An 11,835-nucleotide genomic window follows, 5' to 3' on the forward strand; every position below is an offset into this window, starting at 1 on the left:
TAGCAGGGGCACACATCTGTGAAACTGGAATTAGAAGCTCACAAAGCTATATATAGAGACTCTGAAGGTGGTAGATACAGCTAGTTTTGGTTACGATGATTAAGATCAATGCAAGTGTCAGAATATCTGGACTTGAGGAGCAAAGAAGAAAAAATACCAGATCAGATCAGATCAGATGTATATCACAGAAAGCCTGTGAAAATTAGCACAAAAGACTATCTGTGTTCAAGTAATACTAAAGCAAAATATTTTTTTTCCTGCCTGGTTGAGCACAATTTGATTTTGTACTTCATTTTTTGTTGTAGTTGTTCTGACATTATAGAAGTTATATCATTCTCTAGTTGGAAAATTAATCACAAAGATTAGGAAATATTTATTCTGTGTAGTTACATCTATAAAATGGCTTGGGGGATCTATACTATATTCTATATTCTTCTTCACATTGCTTACAAATTGGGCTTTAGCTGCAAGCAAACAGGTGATCAACTTTAGAGGAGATAAAAGATTTTATGACACTAGGCCTTTCCATCTTATTCTGGGATGCTCCAGAGTCCTGGAGCTGGGGAGACAATTACCTCACAACATTTGATGATGTTCTGAAAGAGAGATGAAGGTGTACTCCCAGTCTTTTAAAATTAAACGGGTTAGTCTCTAAACATCATTTAAAGATGTTTCACTTTACATGAAGCTAGTTAATTCAAGCAGTTTGTTTAGAACTGAAATTTTAAAAGGAAGAAACAAACCTGAGCAATTTTTAATCAGAATTATTAGACTTTTTTTTCATTTATTTTTAAGTGGAGAAAAATTGCTTTACAATATTGTATTGGTTTCTGCTGAACAACAACACAAATCAGCCATAAGTTTACATATATTCTCTCCTTCTTGAACCTCCCTCCCTCCCACCAAGCCCCCATCCCATCCCTCTAGGTTGTCACAGAGCACCAGGTTGAGCTCCCTGTGTTAGAAAAATAATTTAGGACAAAAAGTTGCTGTCTTGAAAGCCAGGTTACTTATAGCAAAATTTCAGAATGCTAAAGATTTTTGAAAGTTTTCTAAAGGTATGAAGTGCTTCAGCACTGAGAAAGAAAAAAGATAACAAAGAATTACAAATCACATTTCAATTTTTTTCTCTATGTTTTCCATTTGTTGCAAGAAAGAAAGATGTAGAAGATGTCATAAATGAGTCAAAGTTATTAATTTTGGCAATGAGCTATGGTTTATAAATTTGGCAACATTCTTTTACTTAAAATAATAAGCTGTTTTTTAATAATATGAGGGTTAAGGGTAACAGTCAAGTATACTGTATTCCCATTCATCTATATATGGATCTAGAGCAAAGTATCTCAACTTCTCAGAATAAATCTAGATGAAGAATAATTTATGTTCAAAATTTTGAACAATAAATATGTTATTCTATATGTTTTCTGACTAACAAGAAGGTATGCATTTCTATACTTAATGAAATCTCAATTCCTAAAACAATTCTATTTTTATTGATTCCCAAGAAGCTTTCCTTCATGGTCAGTATCACTATCATTGAAGGCTGGGAGGAGAGTATGAGATGATATATAATACTAGGATGATCTGCACCAATTATTTCTGTAAAATAATTTAAAATCTGCCCCCCCCCCCCAAAATTTTTAAGCTTTGTTTTAGTTCAAATCTCCGTAGTTAAAGAAAACTCCATGTTGGAGTGGCCAGATGTTATCAACATGAAACCCCCCTCTCCAAATTTTATTGGTATAAATTACCAGGTTAAAATCAGATTGGCTTGAAGTCTCAGATAAATTGTTTTTGTATTATTTGACTAGAAAGTGTTATCAAGAATAAGAAATTAAAAAAAAGAATAAGAAATTTATTCTTATGTTAGATTTCATTCTAGCAAAGCACGTCTAGATAAACTGGATGACTATAATTATCTACAATAATTCAAGGAATTTTAAAAAATATATTTTTGCTCTTGTTGTACAAAGATAATTACTAGTGAATGGTAGCCAAAATTATTATTCTTATCCTTTTAATTTGTTTCAAGTATGTTACCAGACAATTATAAAATCCATCCCTTTCAGTTGTTATGCAATTCAGTGACCTGAAACTGTTGGTACTCATTGCTTTTTCTTTTAATCCTTAAAATTCTTTTTTTTCCTGTCTAAAGAAAAATTCTCCTACTAAAATGCAAATGCATATCTGACTATAGGAAGTATCCCATTTTACTTCAGCTGGACTGCAACCAACAAAAAAAAGACACCTACATAGAAGATTACAAGAGACAAAAATCACTTTGCCTACATTAAATTGCCTAAATAGCTCAACCCTCTTAACTTAGAAGAAAGTTGAAGATAGATGGGAAGGCTAACTGATTATAGTTTATTTTTAAAGCACTATTAATACATAACAGAATATCATGAAATTCAGCATGTCAAAATTTTGATCAAGAAACAGGAAATATGCTAATCAGAATAAAAAGATTTAAAGGAACAAATAATCTTGTTTTATATGTGCCCATCAGTGTAGAATTTGGGAATATTTGGTACTATGTCATTAATCAATACTTGCATTATGATCTAATTTAATATTAGCATAGTCTTTATGCTGATAAGAAACCAGGCAAGAGTCCAAATATCAAGTGTGGCTATAACTTGAATAAACAATAGAGTTTAATGTTACTTCTGAGTAAGATTATTGATGAACGTAAAATGAATGGGCTATATCTATAGGTGTTACATGCAGTAAAATATTTGGGCTCAAGTTTGTCAGCATCCTCAGCTTCTCTTTTCTATCTCTCCCTCCCTCCTTTCCTTCCTTTAATCCCTCCCTCTTCCTCTCACCCCTTCCTTCCTTCCTTTTTTTCTTTTTCTTATAAAGTATGTGAAAAATAATATTTTATTATTATGGTTGAGATTGCTTTTTCACTTTCACATGATGGGACACTTTGTGAATTCATGAGATAAGGAAAAGAAGGTGACTATTCAGATACAGACCACTTGGGTATAGAAATGATTGAGACAATTGAGAACTTGGCTTCTATAGACATTTCATCAGTTAAGACAAACATGAATTTTTGTTTTCTTTTTAAAATGCTCTTCTTTTATTGAATTTTAACACGATTTCAAGAAATATCAGGGTCACCCTTTTTGGACAATCTCCTCCTACAAACATCTTAATTTGAAAAAATCCTCTTGTTTTCAAATGGTAAATCTTTCCTTGGGTACCACACTGCTAAAGATAAAAATAGAAAAGAAGCTTCTTCTACCTATAGGGAAATTTTTTTGCAAAAACTACTTCCCAGGTACTACTTGATTTTGTTGGCTCTTTGTCTAGAGATGACTGATACACTGTGTTGCTTCCTGTATACCCTTCTGTAACTCAGTTTGACATAGTATGGTGTTTGGGTTCTTTTTTGAGGGTTTGAAAATGTTTGCTATCAATTTCATGTCTACTGTATTGAAAAAGTAATATGTATTCCAAATTTCTTAGCTCTATGCCTTTAAATTTTGGCATATATTCAGATAGTTGTTTATAACCATCATTTTGAGTTATTCACTAGAATTAACAAATTACCATAATCTTAAGTATAAAAACACAGGTTGGATCATTTTATGGTAGTTATATTGAGGGATCAATTATTTACAAATCCCAATCCAAAACCATTTTTTTTCCAGGGAAATTCAGTGATTTCTAGCAGATAATATGATTCATAAAGGAAAAGAAATAAAACGTCTCATTTAAAGGAATAATGAGAAAGACAGAGAGTATGTTCTTCTATTTTAGATATCCCTAATACCACAATAATTTGAACAAGTCTTGAACAAGATTTAAAGAATATTTAATCTCTAAAACTTAAAATTTTATTAATTTTTTGTTGTGTATTAATATTACATTCAAGCTCTTTAATAAGTTTTCTATGTGACATACATTTGTTTGTGTTCATTAACAGCAAATTATGTAGAAATGATATATCTATGTTTTCTCTCTGGAAAGATTTGCTTCAGTAAGTCAAATACCTTTGAATTTTGGTATTTATTTCTCATTTGAACTTCATTGAACACCTCAGGGATCTTCTACTGTAACAAATCAGGTAGTCTGTCAAAGGAAAGGGTATGAAAAATTCAGAAAATTTAAAACTTCAAAGGGAAGAATTTCTATGTCAATCAATTTTTATTTATTCCACATTGATATTTATTTTGAAATTGTGAAAAAATAGGCATCTTCCATATAAATTGACATCTATGAACATGCGAATTTCTTTCTTCCTATATTTTTCAATGTTAAGAAAACCTTTGTCTTGAAATGATAAACCTTAATACTTTTTTTTTTTTTGGAAGAAATATGACCTTCAGTATCTTTGTCATTTTTATTTGTTGAGGGAAATGTTTTCAGTAATGAATGTAAAAATAGAAGAAATATGGTTGAGGAAAACAGATGAAATATAAGGTGACATTTGAGCAGCTGTGAGCTACAGCCCCATTTTCTCCCTCTATTTTGTTGCCTCTTACTAAATTTATATTGAAGGCCCAGACTGGGAAAAATAACAACTACTAGTCATTGTCTCCTTTTATTATTTAGAAATAAGCAAAAATTATTCCAACTATGTGGAAATTGATTCACATAATAATGGCAGCTTATTACTACTATGAAAGTCAGGTTAAGTTCAAATAGAAAAACAGTTCATGGGCAAAACAACTTTTTGATTTTCTTAGAGTTGAATTAACAGCTTTTTCTTTAAAAAAAAAAAACTTCCTGAAAAGTTTTCCTTGGACAAACTGTAATTTTATAACTGCCTTTAATCACATTATAATTTTGGTAATCAAGTGACAAAGCTGTCTCATTATGCTTTTAAAATTTATCAATTAAGTGCATTTTAGAAGAGATCGGGCATGTTCAGGGTGGTATGGCTATAGACAATTAAGTGTATTTCAGAAATAATACATATCATTCTTCATTTCAAAATCAATCTACCTGAATTCTGACACTTCAACTGTGAATAGCCATTTTACCAAGCCAAAGGTTTTCATTTCCCTAACAGTATTTAGATAAAAACAAAACAAACAAAAATCTGCCTGCTCATTTTAATGTGTAAGTAGCCAATGCATTTCTATCAAACATTCAAATGCTATACAAATATAAACAGGTTTCCCCAACCCACTTAATAAAATCACATGAGTATACTGTGCTAGGCCTTCATTCAGTTCCTCTGCATGGGGTAGGTTTTACTTAACCAGATAACAGAATTGTTTTAATGTTTTGTCCAATTCATTTGCTATAATCTTATGTGTCTAAATTTTTTGTTTGACCTGTAATGTAAATAGTATTTTCCATTTGCTATTCTATTATCAAATTATAATTTGTAAACCATTACTTTTAAAAATCTAGTTATCACAAACTTAAACTGCAATGTCATAAAATAATACTAAGAAATATACTAATATATTCATAGGGCATGGTTAAGTTACATATGTTTTGAAATGTCAAGCTATTTTTGAATTTTAAAGATGATTGCATCCTTTAAACATGTAGCATTAATTTTAAAAGTTTGTTTGGTGTTTCATATTATATTTTAAGGTATTTTTTCTTTACTCAATAGTACAAGTTTAGAGAAGCTTTCTGATTGAAAGGATGAAATATGTCTCATTTCACTAGAAGTTTAAGAATACTAGTGTGTGTAAAAGTATGTAAGCACTTATAGGATTATAAACGTCTTTGCTTTTGATGTAACACCACTTTTTATTCATTTGATTGTGCTTATTTATAGTTATTCTAAATCGTGCATGATGTAAATAGTATGTTTCATTATGTAAAATGTCTTTGTATTTACAGACCGAAAAATAAGATAAATTTGTATATGAAAAATCAGTGATTAAAAATTTGGGATTCTTATAAAACAAAGTAGAAATAACAGTTGTGTGTTATATTTACATAATTCATTACAAAACTCTCTGTTTAAACCAAACATTTATTTACCTTATAAGTCAAAACTGTCGCTTATAAAATATTTAAATCAATAAACAATACCAAAACAGACAAGTCTATAGATCCTTACTAGTGTATTTTTTCATACCATGACTGACAATGACTTAGAATATGAATGAATAGTAAATGAAAGAATGGGGAGCCAGTAAATGAGTGAATGGAGTGTGCACAACGTGTTATCATTATGACTAAAGATGATGCTACTGACACAACATCAGGCAAGGCCAATTTTTAATTATTTTTATAATATGAAAACTCTCCTTAATTATTAAATATCTTCCAGAACTTCAGTGTCCACAGTCCTGGAGAGAAGGCTTGGGAGGGAAGGCTTGAGAGGAAAGGCAGTACTCTTAATTTGATCTTTGCCGCAGGACTCTGTAAACTGAGGAGTTTTATGGATCTCCAATGCTTGTTTCAGTCTTGTCTTTTTCTTACTCTTTTCCAATCTATCTCCTTTTTTCTTTTTTCTATTTTTCTTTTCTTTATTTTGTTTTTGAGCGCAGAAGTCATTAGCCTCTCCAAATTTTGTGTGCAAACTACACAGTTCTGTCCTAAACTTAACTCCTTCTCTTGGTACTTTATGAAATGCAAGACGAAGAAGCCAATACACAGTATTCTGGCTCTCCGTGTTACCAAATTCTTATTTGGCTGCTTGCCACTCAAAATCCAATAATTCAAGGAGCAAGTGTCCGTAGAAAGGAAAGATGCTTTAATCAGAAAAGTCTACAACTTGGAGAGATGGTGAACTCATTTCCAGAAATCAACTCCAAGGATTCTGCTCAACCATGACAGTCTTTAAAGCAAAAAATGATGGAAGGAAAGAAGCTCAGTGAATCACTGAGGCAGGGTTTGGGGTTCTTTAGTATATGGAAAAGCAGAGACATCACTTTGCTGACAAAGGTTCCTATAGCCAAAGCTATGGTTTTTCCAGTAATCATGTACGGATGTGAGAGTTGGTCCATAAAGAAGGCTGAGTGCCAAATAATTGGCACTTTTGAATTGTGGTGCTGGCAGAAGACTCTTGAGAGTCCCTAGGATTTCAAAGAGATAGAACTAGTCAATCCTAAAGGATATCAACCCTGAATATTCATTGGAAGGACTGATGCTGAAGCTGAAGCTCCAATACTTTGGCCACTTAATGTGAAGAGCTGACTCACTGGAAAAAACCCTGATGCTGGGAAAGATTGAAGGCAAAATGAGAAAGGGGTGGCAGGGGATGAGATGGGTATATAGCATCAGTGACACAGTGGACATTAATCTGAGCAAAGCCCTCTTGCTAGTTTTTAGCAGGGTGTTTTATGACTGTTAGAAAGAAGCGTAATCAGATAAGAGAGGCACCTCAAGTTTCACCAGCCCCCTCTCCCACCATATGCATTTTTGAGATAGAATGGTACAAGGTGTCTCCTCAGGCCATAAAACAATTGACATGAATATTGGTTTGTTGAGCCATTATCAGCCCAAGGTTTGAGAAAAGGAAAAAAAAATAAAAAAACTGTTAGTCTTCGGCAGAACTGGTTTCATCAACAGAGAAGGAAAAAAAAGTCTTCCACTTGCAGTTTACTTCCTCCTACTTCTTGGGGACCTCTGGCCTTCCTACCTGTTACCCTTTCATTCCACATTTTTATTTTAGGAGAATCATGTTGCCTAGGGAAAGGGGCCGCTTTCTCATTCCATAACTGGCTCTGAGCTGATAAGGGGTGTCATTCCTAAATTGGTGAGGCAACGTATTCTCCTAGCCAGCATATTCAGGGTCTCTGATCCAGAGGTCTTAAGTAGTAGTTGGAAGAAGCTGTGGCACTTGTCGGAGTTTGAACAACAATTTGTAACTTAAAAGCTTTCATGCAGCTAGAAACAAATCCAGCTACACAGTTACAGATGCAGGGAGCAAACAGCAAAAACAGAAAAGTCAGAATTATTGCAATTAAGATAGTTTTCCACCATGTGGAACTAGTTAATGTCTCCCAAAATGAAGCAACTGAAGCTTCAGGATTATCCATAGCCTGAATCATTGTGTTAATGTGTTTAGTAAAGTGAGTAACATTAGTGCTGCTACCTGGAATATATGCACAACACTGGGTATGAATAATGGTACAAGTTGCTCCTTGTGTGGCTGTTAGAATATCTAAGGCCAGTCTGTTGTAAAACCACCTTTCTAATTTGTACTTGTTCAGCATTAAGGGCTGAAATAGCTTTTTGAGAATCTTGTAAGGCTTGTTGAGTAGTTAGAGCATCAACTCATAGCATAACCTCTGTAGTTCCCAGGGAGGGAACAAATATTGCAGCCAAATTAACCATACCAGTGAAATACAGACCTTATCCAATGAATTCTAAGGTGTGGCAAAATAGCAGGCTTCTCTGGAGGCTCTGAAAATGTGAAGCCATGAGTAAAAGTTAGACCTAGGGTGCATCCTCCTATCCAGCCAGGGGGAAGCCACACCCTTAGGTAAGAGCCCCGCATATCCAGTAGGTCCCTTTTGGAGCAAGACAGTGTGACTGAGGGATCCAGTCCCAATCAGTGCCTGGCCAGGCAAAAAGAGGACCTGAACTGGGGTTAGAAAACACAGAAATGATTACATTGCATATTTCTTGAGGCAAAAACCCCAATTGTTTCCAGGTGGCTCAGAGGTTAAAGCATCTGCCTCCAATGTGGGAGACCCGGGTTCCATCCCTGGGTCGGGAAGATCCCCTGGAGAAGGAAATGGTAACCCACTCCACTATTCTTGCCTGGAAAATCCCATGGATGGAGAAGCCTTGTAGGCTACAGTCCATGGGGTCGCAAAGAGTCGGACATGACTGAGCGACTTCACTTTCACTATAATTAAGTTGTCAGCTAACTTCTGAGGATGGCTCTGTTTGTTCCCAGCATATGAAGTAAACATTAGGCGTCCCTTTTCAGGAGTTAGCCATATGACCTCATCCTATATAGACATTAGGTAAAAAACCATCAGCTCTAGATCCATCTGTCTTCTTATGTGTAGCAAAATAGTCATTAAACCAAGACAAAGTATAATCCAAGTTAAAAGTCACATTATGTCCGTAGTTAAGGTAATAACTGTATCACCAGTCCATTTTAGGATTGTTTGACGTCATTAGGTTAAGAAGAGGCATCACATATAATTGTTTGTGAAGGTTGCAGACATGGAGAAAGTCCTGTCCCTGAAGTGGAAACGGCCACAATGGAAAGCATTCTGATGAGGAAGGGTGTGCTCCACAGACCCAGCAATCAGACTGATTATGGAATGCAGTGGAGCAATGAGGCCAGGACAGGAAGGCCTTAAGGATCAAACTCAAATGGCAGACTCAGGAATTGTGGAGTCAACAGAAGCAGGCCCATATAGACTATCAGGCCCATTAATAACCTGAAGAGCTTACAGTACTAGTAAAGCAATAGCAAAAACTACTCTTAGACAGTGTGGCCAGCCATATGCCACTACGTCTAATTCTCTACTCAGGTATCCTATAGGTTGTTGGTGAGACCCTCGGCGTTGTGCCATAACTCCCCAGACCATAACTTTTCTTTCAGTGACAAAGTTCAGTCACTCAGTAGTGTCTGACTCTCTGCGACCCACGGACTGCAGCACTCCAGGCCTCCCTTCCATCACCAGCTCCCGGAGCTTACTCAAACTCATGTCCATCGAGTCAATGATACCATTCAACCATCTCATCCTTTGTTGTCCCCTTCTCCTCCTCTCTTCAATCTTTCCCAGCATCAGGGTCTTTTCCAATGAGTCAGTTCTTTGCATCAGGTGGCCAAAGTATTGGAGTTTCAGCTTCAGCATCATTCCTTCCAATTAATTTTCAGGACTGATTTCCTTTAGAATTGACTGGTTGGATCTCCTTGCAGTCCAAGGGACACTCAAGAGTCTTCTCCAACACTACAGTTCAAAAGCATCAATTTTTCAGTGCTCAGCTTTTTAGGCCCAGACCAACCTAGATAGCATATTGAAAAGCAGAGACATTACTTTGCCAAAAAAGGTCTGTCTAGTCAAGGCTATGGTTTTTCCTGTGGTCATGTATGGATGTGAGAGTTGGACTGTGAAGAAGGCTGAGCACTGAAGAATTGATGCTTTTGAACTGTGGTGTTGGAGAAGACTCTTGAGAGTCCCTTGGACTGCAAGGAGATCCAACCAGTCCATTCTGAAGGAGATCAGCCCTAGGATTTCTTTGGAAGGAATGATGCTAAAGCTGAAACTCCAGTACTTTGGCCACATCATGCGAAGAGTTGACTCATTGGAAAAGACTCTGATGCTGGGAGGTATTGGGGGCAAGAGGAGAAGGGGACGACAGAGGATGAGATGGCTGGATGGCATCACTGACTCGATGGACATGAGTCTGAGTGAACTCCAAGGGTTGGTGATGGACAGGGAGGCCTGGCGTGCTGTGATTCATGGGGTCGCAAAGAGTCGGACACGACTGAGTGACTGATCTGATCTGATCTGATCTGATTTAACAGATTGTTGACAAAGCTGAGCCTTTTCCCTTGATGCTTTATAATTGCAATCAGCCAAAAAGTTTAGGCAGTCTTCTGAGTCTTCTGAGCAAACTTCCTCTGTCTCAGCACTGAGCAGGATATCATCTATTTATTGTAACACCACTGTCTCAGGGCTATTGAAGTTTTGTAGATCTCTTGACAAACTATGTCCAAAGAAGTGAGGGCTGTCACAAACCTGTGGGACAAAACTATCCAGGTTAACTGAGAAGCTGACTGGATAGGGTCTTCAAAGGCAAATAAAAATTGGCTTCCCTTCGTCAATGGTATAGCATAGAAGGCATCTTTTAAATCAATTACTGAAAAATATTTGGCTCATTCAGGAATTACAGACAGTAGAGTATAAGGATTAGGCACGAGGGGGTGTAAAGGAAGCACAGCCTCATTTATATTTGTCAATCTTGAACTAGTCTCCATTTATCATTTGATTTTTCACTCCAAAAATAGGAGTGTTGCATGGACTGTTGAGCTCAGTTCATTTCAGTCACTCAGTCATATCCGACCCTTTGCGACCCCATGTACCGCAGCATGTCAGGCCTCCCTGTCCATCACCAACTCCCAGAGTTTACCCAAACTCATGTCCATTGAGTTGGTGATGCCATTCAACCATCTCATCTTCTGCTGTGCCCTTCTCCTCCTGCCCTCAATCTTTCCCAGCAACAGGGTCTTTTCAAATGAGTCCGCTCTTCACATAAGATGGCCAAAGTGTTGGGGTTTCAGCTTCAACATCAGTCCTCCTGGGAGTCCAGGGGACTCTCAATAGTCTTCTCCAACACCACAGTTCAAAAGCATCAATTCTCTGCACTCAACTTTCTTTATAGTCCAACTCTCACATCCATACATGACTACTGGAAAAACCATAGCCTTGACTAGATGGATCTTTGTTGACAAAGTAATGTCTCTGTTTTTTAATATGCTGTCTAGGTTGGTCATAACTTTCCTTCTAAGGAGTAAGCGTCTTTTAATTTCATGGCTGCAGTCACCATCTGCAGTGATTTTGGAGCCAAAAAAATAAAGAGCCACTGTTGCTACTGTTTCCCCATCTATTTCCCATGAAGTGATGGGAACAGATGCCATGATCTTTGTTTTCTGAATGTTGAGCTTTAAGCCAACTTTTTCATTCTCCACTTTCACTTTCATCAAGAGGCTCTTTAGTTCTTCTTTACTTTCTGCCATAAAGGTGGTATCATCTGCATATCTGAGGTTACTGATATTTCTCCCAGCAATCTTGATTCCAGCTTGTGCTTCATCCAGCCCAGAGTTCATCATGATGTACTCTTCATATAAGTTAAATAAGCATGGTGACAATATACAGCCTTGATGTACTCCTTTTCCTATTTGGAACCAGTCTGTTGTTTCATGTCCAGTTCTAACTG

Source organism: Bubalus kerabau, chromosome 15 (genome assembly GCF_029407905.1).
Source record: "Bubalus kerabau isolate K-KA32 ecotype Philippines breed swamp buffalo chromosome 15, PCC_UOA_SB_1v2, whole genome shotgun sequence".
Taxonomy (NCBI): Eukaryota; Metazoa; Chordata; class Mammalia; order Artiodactyla; family Bovidae; genus Bubalus; species Bubalus kerabau.